The 24,168-nt window shown below is 47.6% G+C and overlaps 1 long non-coding RNA gene across 3 annotated transcripts in view; it reads right to left on the reverse strand.

Moving 5' to 3' along the window:
* The window catches only part of LOC134947812 (uncharacterized), a 236,170-nt gene that overhangs the window by 209,004 nt on the left and 2,998 nt on the right, over positions 1–24,168 (reverse strand). For 2 of the 3 annotated variants that reach the window (XR_010182793.1, XR_010182794.1), the window contains exon 2: positions 23,793–23,908. This is a non-coding gene — a long non-coding RNA (uncharacterized LOC134947812). Of the gene's footprint in view, positions 1–16,898; positions 17,003–23,792; positions 23,909–24,168 lie in introns of all 3 variants that reach the window. The other variant, XR_010182795.1, reaches the window with a different exon arrangement.

The following is a 24,168-nucleotide window of genomic DNA, read 5'->3' on the forward strand; positions in this document are numbered from 1 at the left end:
TAGTGTATGTAGTGTAGTGCAGTGTATAAAGGCATGTTTTGTGGTGTAGTACAGTGTGTAGGGGATGTAGTGTAGTGGGGTGGCACTCGATATCCCGGCGCTCAGCATACCGGCGCCGGGATACCGACAACTATTTTCCCTCTTGGGGTGTCCACGACACCCCTGGAGGGAGAATAAATAGCATGGCGTGTGTAGCGTGCCACTGTGCCCGCAGTGTGGTGAGTACAGTGAGCCTTCAAGGGGCTCTTTTGCGCTAACCCCGCTGTCGGCATTCTGGCGGTCGGGATCCCAGCGCCAGTATGCTGGTCACCAGGTTACCGACTACCGGCCACGCGTAGTAGACCTGTGTATTGATGCAGTGTAGTGAAGCAGTGCAGCGTATGGGGCATGTAGTGTAATGATGTAGTGCAAAGTATGGGGGTACACAGGGGGCATGTAGTAGAACACACTGCTGGGGGGCCATGTGACAGAAAGCGGGGGGGGGGGGGGGGCAAATTCCTACATTCCCCAGGGTGACAAAAATCATAGTTTCGGCCCTGGTGCTGGCCTCACTAAACTAGCATTAGAGGGACAAAGTAGGGGATGGGGTTTAAGGAAGAGTCCCCATCAGACTTTTACCCATAGGGGGAACTTCCAATATGGTAAACTGTATGAAAGTAGTACAGTGCTGTAAGTATCTCCTCATAAAATTAGAACAAAATAAATAAATAGAAAAAAAGATAATCAATTTATATTTTTTTACTGGTTTTACAAACATTACTGTACATATTAAACCATTTAATTATGATTACAACCTTGGTGATAATGAGCGTGAATTAAATGTCTATTAGAGATGATTGGTAGTATGGAGTTCCCCTAGTAATCAGAAATGTTTAGTTGGTAAGAAATGATACTATAACCACTTTGGAGCAAATATGACGGTGGTAAGTATTAGGGGTCTATGTACTAAGACTTGGAGAGTGATAAAGTGAATGGAGATAAAGTACCAGCCAACCGCTTTCAAACACAGCCGGTAACATGACAGTTAGGAGGCTGGTTCTTTATCTCCGTCCACTTTATCTCTCTCCAAGGCTTAGTACATCATAGACCCCATAAGTATTTCAAAATATTTAGTACAATAACTTTGCAAAATAAAAAAATAGTACTTTCTAATTTCCCAAATTTATAAGTGAATGTTTGAAATACAAAATTTCTTGACTATTTAGAATATGTTAATCAGCAGATTTTTTTTAAAGTTAATTAGGTTTGATGCATTAGAAGATATGCAATGGCTCATGTCAACCAGTATAATAGGAAATTGCCTGGTGCCTTCAGTGTACGCCAGATGGTTAACCTCCAACAGCTACAAAGGACCAGGCCAGAAGATGGTAAAGTGTTTGCTCAATATATGTTTTTTTAAGCCTGACTGGGTAAATGGGTGAATCATTAGCCTTTCCTCCTTGTAGACATGTCATGGTAATGTGCTCAGTGACTTGTACATAAATGGTTCAGCTCAATCATCTGGCTCTTACAAGGCTGCACCATTGACTTTGACGGCGTACATGTACCAGGGGGACTGACTCAGTGCATTGCCAGAGAGCATCTCCACAGCTTTCGTACCGAGGTCAGCGGCTCATCCCCGGACACATCCATTTCCAGGCATTTTCTGCAAGACAGGACTGCAGTGCATTGCTTTGCTGATCATTCTCATACCTGAGCCATTCAACATGCTCTAAACTTTGCTTTTGTACATTTTTTATTTTATTTTATGCAGAGTGGGTAAATAAATTTGACCTATGACTTTAATTAATTTAGCAGTGTTTTGCATTTCTGCTCATGGCTGTCAGGTTTCATGCTATAATTATTATTATCGTCTTCTTGATATGGAGCAACAAATATTACATAGCGTGGTACAAACTTTATTTATATTTGGGTTTCCATTATCATCGTTATTTATTAGATAGCCCCCTACAAAACTGCTGCGCCACATAGCTACAAAACATACAAATACAGTACAACTGCACAAGGACAGAACAAGGACAGCCAAGGCTCATATAACGAATATGATGTAGCTAGTTTTAGCAGCCGTGCAAACGCTATGCTGCCGCCCATTGGGGAGTGTATTTTAGCTTAGCAGAAGTGCCAACAAATGTGCAGCCGAGCTCTACAAAAACAGTTTGTGCAGTTTCAGAGTAGCTCTGAACCTACTCAGCGCTTGCGATCACTTCAGCCTATTTGTGCCCGGATTTGACGTCATACACCCGCCCAGCGAACGCCCAGCCACGCCTGCATTTTTCCAAACACTCCCTGAAAACGGTCAGCTGACACCCAGAAACGCCCCTTTCCTGTCAATCTTCATGCGGCCGCCAGTGCGAAAGAAAACTTTGCTAGCCCCTGAGCACAACCACAAATGTCTTTGTACCCGTACGTCACGCGTGCGTATTGCGGGGCATACGCATGCACATAAATGCCATTTTTTTGCCTGATCGCTGCGCTGCGAAAATTGGCAGCGGGCGATCAACTCGGAATGACCCCCATGGTCCTAATACCAGTCTCTCTGTAAATGTTATGGTGGTAAGTTACTTTGAGAAAGATTTATCAGTCTTTTAAAGACAAATGGAGGTGTTGCCCATAGCAACCTATCAGATTCTAGATATGATTTGTCTAGTACATTCTATAAAATGAAAGCTACAATCTGATTGGTTGCTGTGGGAAACACTACCACTTATCGGCCTTAGAAGGTTGGATAAATCTTCCCCCAATTGTAGCGATGACAGACACTGGGGATTTTATTTCTTTGTGTGTCCTTTTGTTGTTGCATGCCAGAAAATAACCAATATGAAGCAATATAAAAAGGGGGATAAAATAACAGTTACGCTTCTATGAGGCAACATGTCACAAACCCTAAAATGAAAGATTTAATGTTCACCATAAGAATTGTGGGTAGAGACAAGAACTCTTCCTACAGTACTTGCTCATTAAATGGAACTGTAGTGGTAACAGCATCCAGGGTCATGAATCCAACTGGCAGACAGCTGTCGCTATCTTATTAATATCCTCAATTCCAGATATGGATCAATGTTGTCTGAGCGCCTGAAATTTTTCGGGTTTTGTGTTTTGGTTTTGGGTTCGGTTCCGCGGCCGTGTTTTGGGTTCGACCGCGTTTTGGCAAAACCTCACCGAATTTTTTTTGTCGGATTCGGGTGTGTTTTGGATTCGGGTGTTTTTTTCAAAAAACCCTAAAAAACAGCTTAAATCATAGAATTTGGGGGTCATTTTGATCCCATATTATTATTAACCTCAAAAACCATAATTTCCACTCATTTTCAGTCTATTCTGAATACCTCACACCTCACAATATTATTTTTAGTCCTAAAATTTGCACCGAGGTCGCTGGATGACTAAGCTAAGCGACCCTAGTGGCCGACACAAACACCTGGCCCATCTAGGAGTGGCACTGCAGTGTCACGCAGGATGGCCCTTCCAAAAAACACTCCCCAAACAGCACATGACGCAAAGAAAAAAAGAGGTGCAATGAGGTAGCTGTGTGACTAAGCTCAGCGACCCAAGTGCCCGACACAAACACCTGGCCCATCTAGGAGTGGCACTGCAGTGTCACGCAGGATGTCCCTTCCAAAAAACCCTCCCCAAACAGCACATGACGCAAAGAAAAAAAGAGGCGCAATGAGGTAGCTGTGTGAGTAAGATTAGCGACCCTAGTGGCCGACACAAACACCGGGCCCATCTAGGAGTGGCACTGCAGTGTCACGCAGGATGTCCCTTCCAAAAAACCCTCCCCAAACAGCACATGACGCAAAGAAAAATAAAAGAAAAAAGAGGTGCAAGATGGAATTGTCCTTGGGCCCTCCCACCCACCCTTATGTTGTATAAACAGGACATGCACACTTTAACCAACCCATCATTTCAGTGACAGGGTCTGCCACACGACTGTGACTGATATGACGGGTTGGTTTGGACCCCCACCAAAAAAGAAGCAATTAATCTCTCCTTGCACAAACTGGCTCTACAGAGGCAAGATGTCCACCTCATCATCATCCTCCGATATATCACCGTGTACATCCCCCTCCTCACAGATTATCAATTCGTCCCCACTGGAATCCACCATCTCAGCTCCCTGTGTACTTTGTGGAGGCAATTGCTGCTGGTCAATGTCTCCGCGGAGGAATTGATTATAATTCATTTTAATGAACATCATCTTCTCCACATTTTCTGGATGTAACCTCGTACGCCGATTGCTGACAAGGTGAGCGGCGGCACTAAACACTCTTTCGGAGTACACACTTGTGGGAGGGCAACTTAGGTAGAATAAAGCCAGTTTGTGCAAGGGCCTCCAAATTGCCTCTTTTTCCTGCCAGTATAAGTACGGACTGTCTGACGTGCCTACTTGGATGCGGTCACTCATATAATCCTCCACCATTCTTTCAATGTTGAGAGAATCATATGCAGTGACAGTAGACGACATGTCCGTAATGGTTGTCAGGTCCTTCAGTCCGGACCAGATGTCAGCATCAGCAGTCGCTCCAGACTGCCCTGCATCACCGCCAGCGGGTGGGCTCGGAATTCTGAGCCTTTTCCTCGCACCCCCAGTTGCGGGAGAATGTGAAGGAGGAGATGTTGACAGGTCGCGTTCCGCTTGACTTGACAATTTTGTCACCAGCAGGTCTTTGCACCCCAGCAGACTTGTGTCTGCCGGAAAGAGAGATCCAAGGTAGGTTTTAAATCTAGGATCGAGCACGGTGGCCAAAATGTAGTGCTCTGATTTCAACAGATTGACCACCCGTGAATCCTTGTTAAGCGAATTAAGGGCTCCATCCACAAGTCCCACATGCCTAGCGGAATCGCTCCCTTTTAGCTCCTTCTTCAATGCCTCCAGCTTCTTCTGCAAAAGCCTGATGAGGGGAATGACCTGACTCAGGCTGGCAGTGTCTGAACTGACTTCACGTGTGGCAAGTTCAAAGGGCATCAGAACCTTGCACAACGTTGAAATCATTCTCCACTGCACTTGAGACAGGTGCATTCCACCTCCTATATCGTGCTCAATTGTATAGGCTTGAATGGCCTTTTGCTGCTCCTCCAACCTCTGAAGCATATAGAGGGTTGAATTCCACCTCGTTACCACTTCTTGCTTCAGATGATGGCAGGGCAGGTTCAGTAGTTTTTGGTGGTGCTCCAGTCTTCTGTACGTGGTGCCTGTACGCCGAAAGTGTCCCGCAATTCTTCTGGCCACCGACAGCATCTCTTGCACGCCCCTGTCGTTTTTTAAAAAATTCTGCACCACCAAATTCAAGGTATGTGCAAAACATGGGACGTGCTGGAATTTGCCCATATTTAATGCACACACAATATTGCTGGCGTTGTCCGATGCCACAAATCCACAGGAGAGTCCAATTGGGGTAAGCCATTCTGCGATGATCTTCCTCAGTTGCCGTAAGAGGTTTCAGCTGTGTGCGTATTCTGGAAAGCGGTGATACAAAGCGTAGCCTGCCTAGGAAAGAGTTGGCGTTTGCGAGATGCTGCTACTGGTGCCGCCGCTGCTGTTCTTGCGGCGGGAGTCCATACATCTACCCAGTGGGCTGTCACAGTCATATAGTCCTGACCCTGCCCTGCTCCACTTGTCCACATGTCCGTGGTTAAGTGGACATTGGGTACAACTGCATTTTTTAGGACACTGGTGAGTCTTTTTCTGACGTCCGTTTACATTCTCGGTATCGCCTGCCTACAGAAGTGGAACCTAGATGGTATTTGGTAACGGGGGCACACTGCCTCAATAAATTGTCTAGTTCCCTGTGAACTAACGGCGGATACCGGACGCACGTCTAACACCAACATAGTTGTCAAGGACTCAGTTATCCGCTTTGCAACAGGATGACTGCTGTGATATTTCATCTTCCTCGCAAAGGACTGTTGGACAGTCAATTGCTTACTGGAAGTAGTACAAGTGGGCTTACGACTTCCCCTCTGGGATGACCATCGACTCTCAGCAGCAACAACAGCAGCGCCAGCAGCAGTAGGCGTTACACGCAAGGATGCATCGGAGGAATCCCAGGCAGGAGAGGACTCGTCAGAATTGCCAGTGACATGGCCTGCAGGACTATTGGCATTCCTGGGGAAGGAGGAAATTGACACTGAGGGAGTTGGTGGGGTGGTTTGCGTGAGCTTGGTTACAAGAGGAAGGGATTTACTGGTCAGTGGACTGCTTCTGCTGTCGGCCCAAGTTTTTGAACTTGTCACTGACTTATTATGAATGCGCTGCAGGTGACGTATAAGGGAGGATGTTCCGAGGTGGTTAACGTCCTTACCCCTACTTATTACAGCTTGACAAAGGGAACACACGGCTTGACACCTGTTGTCCGCATTTCTGGTGAAATACTTCCACACCGAAGAGCTGATTTTTTTGGTATTTTCACCAGGCATGTCAACGGCCCTATTCCTCCCACAGACAACAGGTGTCTCCCCGGGTGCCTGACTTAAACAAACCACCTCACCATCAGAATCCTCCTGGTCAATTTCCTCCCCAGCGCCAGCAACACCCATATCCTCCTCATCCTGGTGTACTTCAACACTGACATCTTCAATCTGACTATCAGGAACTGGACTGCGGGTGCTCCTTCCAGCACTTGCAGGGGGCGTGCAAATGGTGGAAGGCGCATGCTCTTCACGTCCAGTGTTGGGAAGGTCAGGCATCGCAACCGACACAATTGGACTCTCCTTGTGGATTTGGGATTTCGAAGAACGCACAGTTCTTTGCGGTGCTACTGCTTTTGCCAGCTTGAGTCTTTTTATTTTTCTAGCGAGAGGCTGAGTGCCTCCATCCTCATGTGAAGCTGAACCACTAGCCATGAACATAGGCCAGGGCCTCAGCCGTTCCTTGCCACTCCGTGTGGTAAATGGCATATTGGCACGTTTACGCTTCTCCTCCGACAATTTTATTTTAGGTTTTGGAGTCCTTTTTTTACTGATATTTGGTGTTTTGGATTTGACATGCTCTGTACTATGACATTGGGCATCGGCCTTGGCAGACGACGTTGCTGGCATTTCATCGTCTCGGCCATGACTAGTGGCAGCAGCTTCAGCACGAGGTGGAAGTGGATCTTGATCTTTCCCTAATTTTGGAACCTCAACATTTTTGTTCTCCATATTTTAATAGGCACAACTAAAAGGCACCTCAGGTAAACAATGGAGATGGATGGATACTAGTATTCAATTATGGATGGACTGCCGAGTGCCGACACAGAGGTAGCTACAGCCGTGGACTACCGTACTGTACTGTGTCTGCTGCTAATATAGACTGGTTGATAAAGAGATGTAGTAGTAGTATGTATGTATAAAGAAGAAAGAAAAAAAAACCACGGGTAGGTGGTATACAATTATGGACGGACTGTCCAGTGCCGACACAGAGGTAGCTACAGCCGTGGACTACCGTACTGTACTGTGTCTGCTGCTAATATAGACTGGTTGATAAAGAGATGTAGTAGTAGTATGTATGTATAAAGAAGAAAGAAAAAAAAACCACGGGTAGGTGGTATACAATTATGGACGGACTGCCCAGTGCCGACACAGAGGTAGCTACAGCCGTGGACTACCGTACTGTACTGTGTCTGCTGCTAATATAGACTGGTTGATAAAGAGATGTAGTAGTAGTAGTATGTATGTATAAAGAAGAAAGAAAAAAAAACCACGGGTAGGTGGTATACAATTATGGACGGACTGCCCAGTGCCGACACAGAGGTAGCTACAGCCGTGGACTACCGTACTGTACTGTGTCTGCTGCTAATATAGACTGGTTGATAAAGAGATGTAGTAGTAGTATGTATGTATAAAGAAGAAAGAAAAAAAAACCACGGGTAGGTGGTATACAATTATGGACGGACTGCCCAGTGCCGACACAGAGGTAGCTACAGCTGTGGACTACCGTACTGTACTGTGTCTGCTGCTAATATAGACTGGTTGATAAAGAGATGTAGTAGTAGTAGTATGTATGTATAAAGAAGAATGAAAAAAAAAACACGGGTAGGTGGTATACAATTATGGACGGACTGCCCAGTGCCGACACAGAGGTAGCTACAGCCGTGGACTACCGTACTGTACTGTGTCTGCTGCTAATATAGACTGGTTGATAAAGAGATGTAGTAGTAGTATGTATGTATAAAGAAGAAAGAAAAAAAAACCACGGGTAGGTGGTATACAATTATGGACGGACTGCCCAGTGCCGACACAAAGGTAGCTACAGCCGTGGACTACCGTACTGTACTGTGTCTGCTGCTAATATAGACTGGTTGATAAAGAGATGTAGTAGTAGTAGTATGTATGTATAAAGAAGAAAGAAAAAAAAACCACGGGTAGGTGGTATACAATTATGGACGGACTGCCGAGTGCCGACACAGAGGTAGCTACAGCCGTGGACTACCGTACTGTACTGTGTCTGCTGCTAATATAGACTGGTTGATAAAGAGATGTAGTAGTAGTATGTATGTATAAAGAAGAAAGAAAAAAAAACCACGGGTAGGTGGTATACAATTATGGACGGACTGCCGAGTGCCGACACAGAGGTAGCTACAGCCGTGAACTACCGTACTGTGTCTGCTGCGACTGGATGATAAATAATGATATAAAAAATATATATATATCACTACTGCAGCCGGACAGGTATATATTATATAATGACGGACCTGCTGGACACTGTCTGTCAGCAGAATGAGTTTTTTATAGAATAAAAAAAAAAACACCACACAAGTGAAGTCACACGACGAGTGTTTAACTTTTTCAGGCAATCACAATATAGTATACTATACTACTAACTATACTGGTGGTCAGTGTGGTCAGGTCACTGGTCAGTCACACTGGCAGTGGCACTCCTGCAGCAAAAGTGTGCACTGTTTAATTTTAATAATAATATGTACTCCTGGCTCCTGCTATAACCTATAACTGGCACTGCAGTGCTCCCCAGTCTCCCCCACAATTATAAGATGTGTGAGCTGAGCACAGTCAGATACGAGTGTTTAACTTTTTCAGGCAATCACAATATAGTATACTATACTATACTACTAACTATACTGGTGGTCAGTGTGGTCAGGTCACTGGTCAGTCACACTGGCAGTGGCACTCCTGCAGCAAAAGTGTGCACTGTTTAATTTTAATAATAATATGTACTCCTGGCTCCTGCTATAACCTATAACTGGCACTGCAGTGCTCCCCAGTCTCCCCCACAATTATAAGATGTGTGAGCTGAGCACAGTCAGATATATACATAGATGATGCAGCACACTGGGCTGAGCAGTGCACACAGATATGGTATGTGACTGAGTCACTGTGTATCGTTTTTTTCAGGCAGAGAACGGATATATTAAATAAAACTGCACTGTCTGGTGGTCACTGTGGTCAGTCACTAGTAAACTCTGCACTCTCTACAGTTCTACAGTACTCCTAAGCTCCAGTAAATCAGGTCAATCTCTCTCTCTCTCTCTTCTAATCTAAATGGAGAGGACGCCAGCCACGTCCTCTCCCTATCAATCTCAATGCACGTGTGAAAATGGCGGCGACGCGCGGCTCCTTATATAGAATCCGAGTCTCGCGAGAATCCGACAGCGTCATGATGACGTTCGGGCGCGCTCGGGTTAACCGAGCAAGGCGGGAAGATCCGAGTCGCTCGGACCCGTGAAAAAAAACATGAAGTTCGTGCGGGTTCGGATTCAGAGAAACCGAACCCGCTCATCTCTATGATTTAGGTCTTGGAAAGTTTTTGGACAGAGCATCCATAATGTTATGATGGGCTCTGAGGTGTCCAAAAGCACCAGTGTAAGCACTAAAGAAATAATGAATGAATCGCAAATATTCATAGGACAATTTCAGGAGTGATAATTTAATTCCTGGATTCATATTGATTAAGCCGCTTGTTATAAACTTGGCATAGCAAAGATTCATAACTGTCGTTTGCATTTGGCTGGATGGATGTCTGTGTTCAAATCACTACAGTACTCTGCAGAGCTGCAAAACTGTGACTTTACTACATGCAAGTCATACTGAACAAGGGCCTAATTCAGTTTCAGTCAGGTGATTTTTGGACTATTGCGCGTGCGCTGACTTTCACAGTGTAGCTGCATCCCGGAAGGTTGTGATTGCACTGTGATTAACAGCAGTGGGCGGCAACGACATGGCTTTAGGGGGAGTGGTCCAGACAACGCAGACGTATCCGGTCCATTTTAGGGGCAGCCGTGTGACGCCACACAGGCCTGCTGCAAAAGAAAAAAATGGCAGCAGTGCGTCTGCCTTCACAGCCAGGTGGCACAGACAGGGGTCTACCCTACCTGGTGCAATCGTTGCAATTCCTGCGATGTGATTGTGAAGATACCGAGTGATCTGGGTATCCCGGGGTTCAGCAATCACACAATGGAGCGGGATACAATGAAAGCAGGGTGAGCTTTATTCAGAGAGACCCAGAAATCCAGTGAACAGCAAGCAGGATTCAGTAGCGGATCTTGCTACGGGCAAGCAGGATTTTTGCCCGGGACGCCACCTTCCGGAGGGCACCGCCACCGTCCGGAGGGTGCCGCCGCTGTGACAAGATCCGTTACTGGTACCGCCTGGACCTGGTGCTGTTTAGATGCCCGGTGCTGTGCGCGATGAAGTCATTGCGCACCACACTGCATTGTGGGAGTGGCACATAGACACTAGAGGTCATAATTGACCTCTAGTATCTATGCGGTGCTATGGGAGAGACGTCATGACGTCTCTCCCATAGATCCGAGGAGCAGCATTGGCGACCGGAGATGGAGGGCAGCAGCGGTCGGGAAGCAGGAGCAGGGATTGCAAGTATTAATTTATTTTTATTTATTTATTTTTGTAAACAGCGAAACTAGTGGGCACAACTCTACAGGGGGCACAACTCTACAGGGGGCACAGTACTGGAGACAATACTACTGTGGGCACAGCTACAGGGGGTATAAATGACCACGCCCCTTCCCCATGAAGCCACACCCCTATTTTTTTGCCCGGGGTGCCGCAAGGTCTAGATCCGGCCCTGGCAGGATTATACTAATAGCAGAGTTCAGCAATAGTAGAGCAGAGTTTAGCAAAGTCCTTACCAGCTGCTCTATATCTCTTCCAGTCCTGGGCAGCAATGACAGCTGTAGCAGGGCACACAATGTGGACGGTCACTGATGACACTGAGAGGGGATGACGCCCCAGCCTCCTGTGAGTCTAGCTTTGTACCCCCACCTGCCTACAACAGTCTCTCTCTCCCAGCAGCTTCCGGACTCCCACAATTCTTCCATGCTGGCTCTTTCTAGCTCCTCCTTTCTGATTGGTGGATCGTGTTGTCAGGAACACTCCCTTCCTTTCTGCTTCTGACCGACTTCCTGTGTGTGACTTCTGCAGACTGAGGGCCTCAGTTTAGGAACACAGAACTTGGGCCATAGGGTTAACGCTTTCCTTTTTAACATGAAGGCAAGTCCTAGACATCCCTTTCCCTTGACTCCTCACATTGATCACAATTAGATTGCAATCGCAGGGCGGCACTTAGCATGCAATCGTAAGCAGCTGCAGTTTTGCTATTTTAGCAAAACTACAACTGAAGCTGAATTTGGCCTAAGTTCAGTAGCACTCCCTGTGTAACCAGACATTTCCCTTAGGCAGTGATGCAACCCACTTACGGCATACATGTAGTCTGTCTTCAAGCTTTCATTATAAAAGACACTGTGAGAGTTGAGTTGGGGAGGGGGCACTGTGTGAAAGGTGCGCTGTGAGGGGGGATGTGCACTGTGTGACATATAAGCTGGGGGGAAAAAGTGCACCATGTAAGACATTAGCCATGGGGGGAGGGAGGAATGTACACTGTGAAAGAAGAGCTGTGATGGGGGGGATGTGCACTGTGTGGCAGAAGAGCTGTGACGGGTGGATGTGTACTGTGTGAGAGAGGAGCTTTGAGAGGCGGGGTATGCACTGTGTGAGATATAAGCTGGGGGTGGTGGATGTGCACTGTGAAGGCCCGTACACACTAGTCAATATAGTAAACATTGTCGCTCATTATGACCCTTCTTAGCGATTTTGTTTACTATATTGGCCAGTGTGTATGCAGTAACCGATGAACGATGCACGGACCCACGCCTCAGTAACGAGGCTCGCTGTTGCCTGGCCCACTCATCGTCCAAAGCTGCATGCACAACCACTGACCGCGACATGACGTCACTGTGCGATATCGTAACAGTGTGTATGCCAGTGTTGGGCGGGCCGAGCCGGGGACACACTAGGCGATGTTGCTTATAGAGGACATCTAGTCAGTACCCATCTTGAGAGATGAGCTGTGAAGGGGGGAATGTGCACTGTGTGAGAGATGAGCTGTGAGGGGGGAAATGTGCACTGTGTGACAGATGAGCTGTGAGGGGGGGAATGTGCACTGTGTGACAGATGAGCTGTGAGGGGGGGAATGTGCACTGTGTGACAGATGAGCTGTGAGGGGGGGAATGTGCACTGTGTGACAGATGAGCTGTGAGGGGGGGAATGTGCACTGTGTGACAGATGAGCTGTGAGGGGGCGGGGTGTGCACTGTGTGACAGATGAGCTGTGAAGGGGGAATGTGCACTGTGTGACAGATGAGCTGTGAGGGGGGGAATGTGCACTGTGTGACAGATGAGCTGTGAGGGGGGAATGTGCACTGTGTGACAGATGAGCTGTGATGGGGGGAATGTGCACTGTGTGACAGATGAGCTGTGAGGGGGGAATGTGCACTGTGTGACAGATGAGCTGTGAGGGGGGGAATGTGCACTGTGTGACAGATGAGCTGTGAGGGGGGAATGTGCACTGTGTGACAGATGAGCTGTGAGGGGGCGGGGTGTCCACTGTGTGACAGATGTGCAGTACATCCCAGTACACATCACATCCATACTAATTGCATATGTACTAACATATGCGATTAGCATAGCAAAGGACAGCTCTCTTGATAAGAGCTGTTCTTTTCGAGCAGTGCCAGTCCCTGTACTTCCGGGTTTATGACCCAGGATTCCATCTGCGCATGTGCAGAAGGACGCAGCAGCTGCAGGGAATGCTGGGAGGAAGCCGATTTGAGCCCTCTCAGCTAGGAATGTTGAAAGAAGCCCATAGGCTTCTATAGGGTAACGCCACCACCCTCCGGATCGGGGCCCTGGCGTCTAGGGATTAGTACATTTGGAATTGCCGCTGAAACCCCCAAAACAGGGTTTTCACCACATTTTTGCTTTAGTACAGTCCTTTATACCTCTCTGTGTTCCCTATATCCCTCTCTCTGTCCCCTTTATGTTTGTGTTCCCTATAACGGTCTATCCTATACCTATGCCCCCTATAGCTCACTAGTTTTAGTGGGATGTAGCTACATTGCCGGCAGTTGGGATACCGATGACTGAATCCCGACAACTGACATTGCCGCCAGTCCTCAGCATGGAGAGCGCAGCGAGCCCACAAGGGACTTTGTTGTGTTCACCTCCCTGCCGGCATTCTAGCGTAAGCAAAGCGTTTTAGTATACTGCGATGCTCCTAAATGGCTGACCACTCCTCTCTGGTGGTTAGCCACACCCATTCCGCTGACGCGAAAAAACCCTTATTGGGCTCCTATGAATGAATTCCCTTGGTGGGCTCTTCATGTCCGACACTGTATGCAATGTATGTTTGCTAAATATAGACTCCCATGGTAGCACCCAACCTAGAGAGCTCACAGTGGCCCTCATTCCGAGTTGTTCGCTCGGTAATTTTCATCGCATCGCATCGATTTTCCGCTAATTGCGCATGCGCAATGTTCACACTGCGACTGCGCCAAGTAAATTTGCTAAGAAGTTTGGTATTTTACTCACGGCATTACGAGGTTTTTTCTTCGTTCTGGTGATCGTAATGTGATTGACAGGAAGTGGGTGTTTCTGGGCGGAAACTGGCCGTTTTATGGGAGTGTGTGAAAAAATGCTGCCGTTTCTGGGAAAAACGCGGGAGTGGCTGGAGAAACGGGGGAGTGTCTGGGCGAACGCTGGGTGTGTTTGTGACGTCAAACCAGGAACGAAACTGACTGAACTGATCGCAGTGGCAGAGTAAGTGTGGAGCTACTCAGAAACTGCTTAAAAATTTCTATTCGCAATTTTGAGAATCTTTCGTTCGCAATTTTGCTAAGCTCAGATACACTCCCAGAGGGCGGCGGCTTAGCGTGTGCAATGCTGCTAAAAGCAGCTTGCGAGCGAACAACTCGGAATGAGGGCCAGTATTCCTCATTGTTCTCCTTGCAGATGGCACAATGATTCAGTTTGGTGTCAGAAGAGTTCTTTTCTGGTAATCTTCTGGGGCAATACTCAGCCAGGAAGCTGCATATTGATGTAAGTAAAAAAAATCCAGTTACCAAACTGAAATATGTATATAAACTGCATTCTGTAATGGTTATGTATGAGAGATGTCATGCATTGCTTGACAACCAATCCAAAAACAGCTGATTTTTCTAGTGTTCAAGGAAGGAGAGTTTATGTTAAATCAGGCTAATTGGGTACTTGAGGTGTCTTTGCGTCTTCATAAAAATCTATAACGAAACATGAGTGTCTAGAAACACAGAACTTCCCTTCCTTCCCCCATCCCAGAACCATAATGCCCGAGAAACCAAGGTTAATCCTCAGGCTAGAGTAGTAATCTCCCAAGTGATATGGGATAAAACTTGGAACAATATGGGGAAGGTCTGGGGGTCAGGTCCTAACCCAGGGGCTCTTAACCCATTGGCTACCAAACTCCCCAAAGAGCCATTCAGAGAGAAAAAACAGACTGTCAGTGGATTCCATAGGGGCTGAGAATATACATTATATTCATTAAGGCAATATTTCTGTAATCATTGCATCTTATTCCCTTTATTGGAATGTTAAGTGTTATCAGCAATGGCAAACATAAAATAATAATTATAATAAATAATGGCTGTTATTATGCATATAGTTAATGAACATATGGGGGTCATTCCAACCTGATCGCTCGCTGCAGATTATCACAGCACAGCGATTGGGTCGGAACTGCGCATATGCTGCAGTGCGCCGGCGCATGCCAGACGGCCGAAGGTCGTTGTTCCCTAGCGATCGCCTCTGCCTGATTCACAGGCAGAGGCGGTTGCTGGGCGGGAGGGGGCTGGACGGCAGCGTTAAGCCGCAGTTTAGGGGGCGTAGGGAGACCAACGCAGGCGTGGCAGGACCGTTGGGGGGGCTGCGACCCGGGCAGCGAAAAGGTTCTCCCGGCCAGCCGCAGGAGCTGCGCTGGCTGGGAGTTACTCCTCAAATACAAAAGCATCGCTGCTGTGGGAGAGCGCAACAAAGCCCCTTGTCGTGGACACCCACAGTGGGGATAGTCCCTTTTAGTTGGCATGCCGACTGTCGGGATTTTGCAGGGTTCGTGATGCAGGCAGAGGTATTGTGAACGCACATAACTACATCTGTTCCAAGACCAAAGGGTAGATTTACTAAAGCCTCTAAAACAGGTAAGTGGTGGTATTGCCCATAGCCGCCACTCAAATTCTGTATATTGTTTTCTAGAATGCAATAGAGAAATGATAGCTAGAATCTGATTCGTTGCTATGGGCAACACCATTTGTCTGTTTTAGAAGCTTTGGTAAATCTACCCCCTAGTCTAGATTTTGTGTTGCTAGAGGCAATGTGTAAAATTGTGCTCCCTGAGCCTTCTCCCAGCATCCCCATTAGTAATGTGCAGTCACTGCAATGTTTTTAGTAATATGCCATAGTAGTAATGAACAGTTATATGCCGGCAGTAGTAATACTGAGTACTGTATGTATATGCCAGTAGTGTGTGTGTGCCAAGAGTAATTATGTGTTAGTAGCAGTTACCCCTTTTCAAGGATCATAAAACCCCTGGAAATGAGCATGGAACCCAGAGCATGAAACCCCTGACAACGAGCATGGACCCAGAGCATGAGACCCCTGACAACGAGCATGAGACCCCTGACAACGAGCATGAAAACCTTGACAACGAGCATGACACCCTTGACAACGGACAGGTAATTTAAAAGTAATAAGAAACCTTACTGTGGGTCATCATTTGTAATGGGCATTATTGTGTTTTGGGCATAAAATGGTGTCAGGGGCATAACTGTGTGGCATATTGTGTAAGGGGCATTACAGTCTGTGGATAATGTGTCATGCGCATTACGGTGTGTGGCATAATGTGTAATGGCCATTACAGTACTATAAAGAAGAAAAATTACAAATAATGTAAGGGGCATGAATCAGGATTTTTATTTTTCCTGTGGTGGCCAACGTCTGGGCGTGCAAGTTGCAAAACTGCTGTATAAGGTAGTTTTTTCCTGCAAGGCCATGTACCTTGCAGTGAGGCCACACACCCTTTTTGGAGCATGTGCGCCGTAAATTATTTTTTTTTAAATGTCTATAGGGGAGCATTTTTAACTGTTCACTCTGGGAGCCAAATTGCCTAGAAAAAGTCCTGTTTGTTTGACCAAAATGACATGGGATGGTGGTTGTGGGGCGCCAGGAACGTTTTGGAGGGGGGAGCAACACTTATAGTAACACCACTGCTCATACCCCCCATGTTCCTGCAGCTCCAGCACCCCAGTGTCTCTACAGTCAGCCCCCTTCTGTCTCCCCAGCCCCCTTCTGTCTCCCCAGCTACCTAGTGTCTCCCCAGCCAGCCACCTTGTCACTCCAGCAATTTAGTGTCACCCCAGCCAGCCCCCTTCTGTCTATCTAGTCACTGTGTCTCCCCAGCCAGCCTCCTTGTCTCTCTAGCACCCAGGGTCTCCCCAGCCAGTCCCCTTGACTCTCCATCTACCCAGTGTCTCCCAAGCCACCCATTGTCTCCTCAGTTAGCCCTTGTCTCTCTAGCCCCCCCCTCCCAGTGTCACTATAGTTTCAGTTCCTGTATCCAGCCCCCTGCAGCCCACAGTCACTTACCTTCTTCTGTGCTTTTTGGCTGCGGCTGCTCCTCTTCATGCTGTGGCTGGTTACTCTGTAAGCAGTGTGGCACGCATGACATCATGATGTCACGTGTGCCTTGTCTCAATAAAATAAATAAAAAAAACACTTTAATGTACCACGAAGCCACCAGTAAGTGACAGCAGCTGCCTGGACACAATAGATAGCTCCATCTATAGCTTTTTGCATCTATAGCATTTGTGGTCGACTTATTGGGCTAAATTTACTAAGGTGGGAGTTCTATTTAAGATGGGATGTTGCCCATAGCAACCTATCAGATTCTACTTCTCATTTATCTAGCACCTTTTGGAAGATATTACCTGGAATCTGATTGGTTGCTATGGGCAACATCCCATCTTAAATATAACTCCCATCTTAGTTAATTTATTCCATTGACTGTCTTTTTACTGAAGATCTATCAACTGGATACTGGATACCGAGCCAAATACACAGCATAAAGTCATATCTGATGCCAAGCATACAAAATGAAGCCACATCCTGAGCAAAGTATACAAATCTGAGTAATATCTTACACCAGTGGTTCCCAAACTTTCTTAGTCACGGCGTCCTAGAGTATCAGCAATTTTTTCATGGATAAAAGCTTTTATTGATAAATTTGAAAAAAAATAAGAATTTACTTACCGATAATTCTATTTCTCGTAGTCCGTAGTGGATGCTGGGGACTCCGTAAGGACCATGGGGAATAGCGGCTCCGCAGGAGACTGGGCACAAAAGTAAAGCTTTAGAACTACCTGGTGTGCACTGGCTCCTCCCCCTATGACCCTCCTCCAAGCCTCAGTTAGGATACTGTGCCCGGACGAGCGTACACAATAAGGAAGGATTTTGAATCCCGGGTAAGACTCATACCAGCCACACCAATCACACCATATAACTTGTGATCTAAACCCAGTTAACAGCATGATAACAGAGGAGCCTCTAGAAAAGACGGCTCACTACAGCAATAACCCGATTTTTTGGTAACAATAACTATGTACCAGTATTGCAGACAATCCGCACTTGGGATGGGCGCCCAGCATCCACTACGGACTACGAGAAATAGAATTATCGGTAAGTAAATTCTTATTTTCTCTAACGTCCTAAGTGGATGCTGGGGACTCCGTAAGGACCATGGGGATTATTCCAAAGCTCCCAAACGGGCGGGAGAGTGCGGATGACTCTGCAGCACCAAATGAGAGAACTCCAGGTCCTCCTCAGCCAGGGTATCAAATTTGTAGAATTTTACAAACGTATTTGCTCCTGACCAAGTAGCTGCTCGGCAAAGTTGTAAAGCCGAGACCCCTCGGGCAGCCGCCCAAGATGAGCCCACCTTCCTTGTGGAATGGGCTTTTACAGATTTTGGCTGTGGCAGGCCTGCCACAGAATGTGCAAGCTGAATTGTACTACAAATCCAACGAGCAATAGTCTGCTTAGAAGCAGGAGCACCCAGCTTGTTGGGTGCATACAGAATAAACAACGAGTCAGATTTTCTGACTCCAGCCGTCCTGGAAACCTATATTTCCAGGGCTCTGACAACGTCTAGCAACTTGGATTCCTCCAAGTCCCTAGTAGCCGCAGGCACCACAATAGGTTTATTCAGGTGAAACGCTGAAAACCACCTTAGGGAGAAACTGAGGACAAGTCCTCAATTCCGCCCTGTCCGAATGGAAAATCAGATGAGGGCTTTTACAGGATAAAGCCGCCAATTCTGACACGCACCTGGCCCAGGCCAGGGCCAACAGCATGACCACTTTCCATGTGAGATATTTTAACTCCACATATTTAAGTGGTTCAAACCAATGTGACTTTTGGAACCCAAAAACTACATTTAGATCCCAAGGTGCCACTGGAGGCACAAAAGGAGGCTGTATATACAGTACCCCCTTCACAAACGTCTGAACTTCAGGGACTGAAGCTAGATCTTTTTGGAAGAAAATTGACAGGGCCGAAATTTGAACCTTAATGGACTCCCATTTCAGGCCCATAGACACTCCTGTTTGCAGGAAATGTAGGAATCGACCTAGTTGAAAAATTCCTCCGTCGGGGCCTTACTGGCCTCGCACCACGCAACATATTTTCGCCAAATGCGGTGATAATGTTTTGCGGTTATATCTTTCCTGGCTTTGATCAGGATAGGAATGACTTCATCCGGAATGCCTTTCTCCTTCAGGATCCGGCGTTCAACTGCCATGCCGTCAAACGCAGCCGCGGTAAGTCTTGGAACAGACAGGGTCCTTGCTGGAGCAGGTCCCTTCTTAGAGGTAGAGGCCACGGATCCTCCGTGAGCATCTCTTGAAGTTCCGGTTACCAAGTCCTTCTTGGCCAATCCGGAGCCACGAATATAGTGCTTACTCCTCTCCACCTTATAATTCTCAGTACCTTAGGTATGAGAGGCAGAGGAGGGAACACATACACTGACTGGTACACCCACTGTGTTACCAGAGCGTCCACAGCTATTGCCTGAGGGTCCCTTGACCTGGCGCAATACTTGTCGAGTTTTATAAACATGTGGAAGACTTCTGGGTGAAGTCCGCACTCTCCCGGGTGGAGGTCGTGTCTGCTGAGGAAGTCTGCTTCCCAGTTGTCCACTCCCGGAATGAATACTGCTGACAGTATATAAAATCACATGATTTTCCGCCCAGCGAAGAATCCTTGCAGCTTCTGCCATTGCCCCCCTGCTTCTTGTGTCACCCTGTCTGTTTACGAGGGTGACTGCCGTGATGTTGTCCGAATGGATCAACTCCGGGTGACCTTGAAGCAGAGGTCTTGCTGAGCTTAGAGCATTGTAAATGGCCCTTAGCTTCAGGATATTTATGTGAAGTGATGTCTCCAGGCTTGACCATAAGCTCTGGAAATTCCTTCCCTGTGTGACTGCTCCCCAGCCTCGCAGGCTGGCATCCGTGGTCACCAGGACCCAGTCCTGAATGTGCGGCCCTCTAGAAGATGAGCACTCTGCAACCACCACAGGAGAGACACCCTTGTGTTTGGCGACAGGGTTATCCGCTGATGCATCTGAAGATGCGACCCGGACCATTTGTCCAGCAGGTCCCACTGGAAAGTTCTCGCGTGGAATCTGCCGAATGGGATTGCTTCGTAGGAAGCCACCATTTTTCCCAGAACCATTTAATTGATGTACTGAGACTTGGCTCGGTTATAGGAGGTTCCCGACTAGCTCGGATAACTCCCTGACTTTCTCCTCCGGGAGAAACACCTTTTTCTGGACTGTGTCCAGGATCATCCCTAGGAACAGAAGACGAGTCGTCGGAATCAGCTGCGATTTTGGAATATTGAGAATCCAATCGTGCTGCCGCAACACTATCTGAGATAGTGCTACACCGACCTCCAACTGTTCCCTGGATCTTACCCTTATCAGGGAATCGTCCAAGTAAGGGATAACTAAAATTCCCTTCCTTCGAAGGAGTATCATCATTTCGGCCATTACCTTGGTAAAGACCCGGGGTGCCGTGGACCATCCATACGGCAGCGTCTGAAACTGATAGTGACAGTTCTGTACCATAAACCTGAGGTACCCTTGGTGAGAAGGGTAAATTGGGACATGAAGGTAAGCATCCTTGATGTCCCGAGACATCATGTAGTCCCCTTCTTCCAGGTTCGCAATCACTGCTCTGAGTGACTCAATCTTGAATTTGAACCTCCGTATGTAAGTGTTCAAGATTTTAGATTTAGAATCGGTCTCACCGAGCCGTCCGGCTTCGGTACCACAACAGTGTGGAATAATACCCCGTTCCCTGTTGCAGGAGGGGTACCTTGATTATCACCTGCTGGGAATACAGCTTGTGAATGGCTTCCAAAACTGCCTCCCTGTCAGAAGGAGACATCGGTAAAGCCGACTTTAGGAAACGGCGAGGGGGAGACGTCTCGAATTCCAATTTGTACCCCTGAGATATCACCTGAAGGATCCAGGGGTCTACTTGCGAGTGAGCCCACTGCGCGCTGAAATTCATTGAGACGGGCCCCGACCGTGCCTGATTCTGCTTGTAAAGCCCCAGCGTCATACTGAGGGCTTGGCAGAGGCAGGAGATGGCTTCTGTTCCTGGGAACTGGCTGATTTCTGCAGCCTTTTTCCTCTCCCTCTGTCACGGGGCAGAAATGAGGAACCTTTTGCCCGCTTGCCCACGAAAAGACTGCGCCTGATAATACGGCGTCTTCTTATGTTGAGAGGCGACCTGGGGTACAAACGTGGATTTCCCAGCTGTTGCCGTGGCCACCAGGTCTGAAAGACCGACCCCAAATAACTCCTCTCCTTAATAAGGCAATACTTCCAAATGCCGTTTGGAATCCGCATCACCTGACCACTGTCGTGTCCATAACCCTCTACTGGCAGAAATGGACAACGCACTTAGACTTGATGCCAGTCGGCAAATATTCCGCTGTGCATCACGCATATATAGAAATGCATCTTTTAAATGCTCTATAGGCAATAATATACTGTCCCTATCTAGGGTATCAATATTTTCAGTCAGGGAATCCGACCACGCCAACCCAGCACTGCACATCCAGGCTGAGGCGATTGCTGGTCGCAGTATAACACCAGTATGTGTGTAAACACATTTTAGGATACCCTCCTGCTTTCTATCAGCAGGATCCTTAAGGGCGGCCATCTCAGGAGAGGGTAGAGCCCTTGTTCTTACAAGCGTGTGAGCGCTTTATCCACCCTAGGGGGTGTTTCCCAACGCACCCTAACCTCTGGCGGGAAAGGATATAATGCCAATAACATTTTAGAAATTATCAGTTGTTATCGGGGGAAACCCACGCATCATCACACCCTCATTTAATTTCTCAGATTCAGGAAAACTACAGGTAGTTTTTCCTCACCGAACATAATACCCCTTTTTGGTGGTACTCGTATTATCGGAAATGTGTAAAACATTTTTCATTGCCTCAATCATGTAACGTGTGGCCCTACTGGAAGTCACATTTGTCTCTTCACCGTCGACACTGGAGTCAGTATCCGTGTCGGCGTCTATATCTGCCATCTGAGGTAACGGGCGCTTTAGAGCCCCTGACGGCCTATGAGACGTCTGGACAGGCACAAGCTGAGTAGCCGGCTGTCTCATGTCAACCACTGTCTTTTATACAGAGCTGACACTGTCACGTAATTCCTTCCAACAGTTCATCCACTCAGGTGTCGACCCCCTAGGGGGTGACATCACTATTACAGGCAATCTGCTCCGTCTCCACATTTTTCTCCTCATACATGTCGACACAAACGTACCGACACACAGCACACACACAGGGAATGCTCTGATAGAGGACAGGACCCCACTAGCCCTTTGGGGAGACAGAGGGAGAGTTTGCCAGCACACACCAGAGCGCTATATATATACAGGGATAACCTTATATAAGTGTTTTTCCCCTTATAGCTGCTGTATTTTTAATACTGCGCGTAATTAGTGCCCCCCTCTCTTTTTTAACCCTTTCTGTAGTGTAGTGACTGCAGGGGAGAGCCAGGGAGCTTCCCTCCAACGGAGCTGTGAGGGAAAATGGTGCCAGTGTGCTGAGGAGATAGGCTCCGCCCCCTTCTCGGCGGCCTTATCTCCCGTTTTTCTGTGTATTCTGGCAGGAGTTAAATTCATCCATATAGCCCAGGAGCTATATGTGATGCATTTTTTTGCCATCCAAGGTGTTTTTATTGCGTCTCAGGGCGCCCCCCCCCCAGCGCCCTGCACCCTCAGTGACCGGAGTGTGAAGTGTGCTGAGAGCAATGGCGCACAGCTGCAGTGCTGTGCGCTACCTTGTTGAAGACAGGACGTCTTCTGCCGCCGATTTTCCGGACCTCTTCTGTCTTCTGGCTCTGTAAGGGGGCCGGCGGCGCGGCTCTGGGACCTATCCATGGCTGGGCCTGTGATCGGTCCCTCTGGAGCTAATGTCCAGTAGCCTAAGAAGCCCAATCCACTCTGCACGCAGGTGAGTTCGCTTCTTCTCCCCTTAGTCCCTCGATGCAGTGAGCCTGTTGCCAGCAGGTCTCACTGAACATAAAAAACCTAAAACTAAACTTTCACTAGCAGCTCAGGAGAGCCACCTAGTGTGCACCCTTCTCGTTCGGGCACAAAAATCTTAACTGAGGCTTGGAGGAGGGTCATAGGGGGAGGAGCCAGTGCACACCAGGTAGTTCTAAAGCTTTACTTTTGTGCCCAGTCTCCTGCGGAGCCGCTATTCCCCATGGTCCTTACGGAGTCCCCAGCATCCACTTAGGACGTTAGAGAAAATAACTAAAAATGAAAAAATATACAGTTGTGCTTCTGATTGTCCACATGTCTATGATTGACAGCCCATTTTTTGTCTATCACTTTGACCATAAATAATTTGATTTGGTCCTGGACCACCAACCTGAAGCCACTCCTACAAGAGCCTCGCGGCAACGCAGGTGCCTAGGCACACAGTTTGGGGACCACTGTCTTACGCATGGTGTCGGACTGGGGCATGATGGACACACCGGGGAAATGCAGTAGCAGGGGCCCATGCTTAGTCAGCCACCCCAGAGGTTTTGGGCTAGCCATTAGAGAGTGCATGGGCCCCTTGATAAATATATATAAAGTAAATACTGCTAGTGCATGCATGATAATAACAGCAGCAGCAATGCTCTGTAGTAAAATACACCATAGCCCTATGCAGCATATAGACATATGTATACAGAGGCGTAACTAGGGTCTTTGGAGCCAGGGCAAGATGGTAAATGACGCCCCCCCACATGGTCACGAGAGATGTGTGCGCGCCGCAGGCGCGTGCAAAAAAAGGGGGTGTGGTCAAATTTTGGAAAGGGCGTGGTCACTGAGAATGAGGCATGTTAACATGACTCACCACCCGTTTCTAGTCACTGTGTCAACATCCATTTATATTCCATATGCACCTTACCTATATGATGGTTTCTCACAATGGGAAACCTCTGAAGACATGTATCCTCCCTGGGAAGATGGAGTCTTCATTCGGTAATCACTTTCATGTAGGATATCCCGTGGTCCGGAAGATGCCTGTTTGTGTAAGAATATTAACAAGGTCATCATCATACAACAGCAGTTCAACCAGACTCACATCTTACCCCCTGCGTCCTCTCTCAGCACGCCATCATCTACCCCCTGCGTCTCTCAGCCATACCAGTTCCCCCTTGCGTTGCCTCTCAGCCATACCATCTCCCCCTTGCGTTGCCTCTTAGCCATACCATCTCCCCACTGTGCCTCAAAGCCACACCATCATTTCCTCTGTGCGTAGTCTCTCAGCACACCATCACCTT

This window comes from Pseudophryne corroboree, chromosome 8, assembly GCF_028390025.1.
Source record: "Pseudophryne corroboree isolate aPseCor3 chromosome 8, aPseCor3.hap2, whole genome shotgun sequence".
NCBI lineage: Eukaryota > Metazoa > Chordata > Amphibia > Anura > Myobatrachidae > Pseudophryne > Pseudophryne corroboree.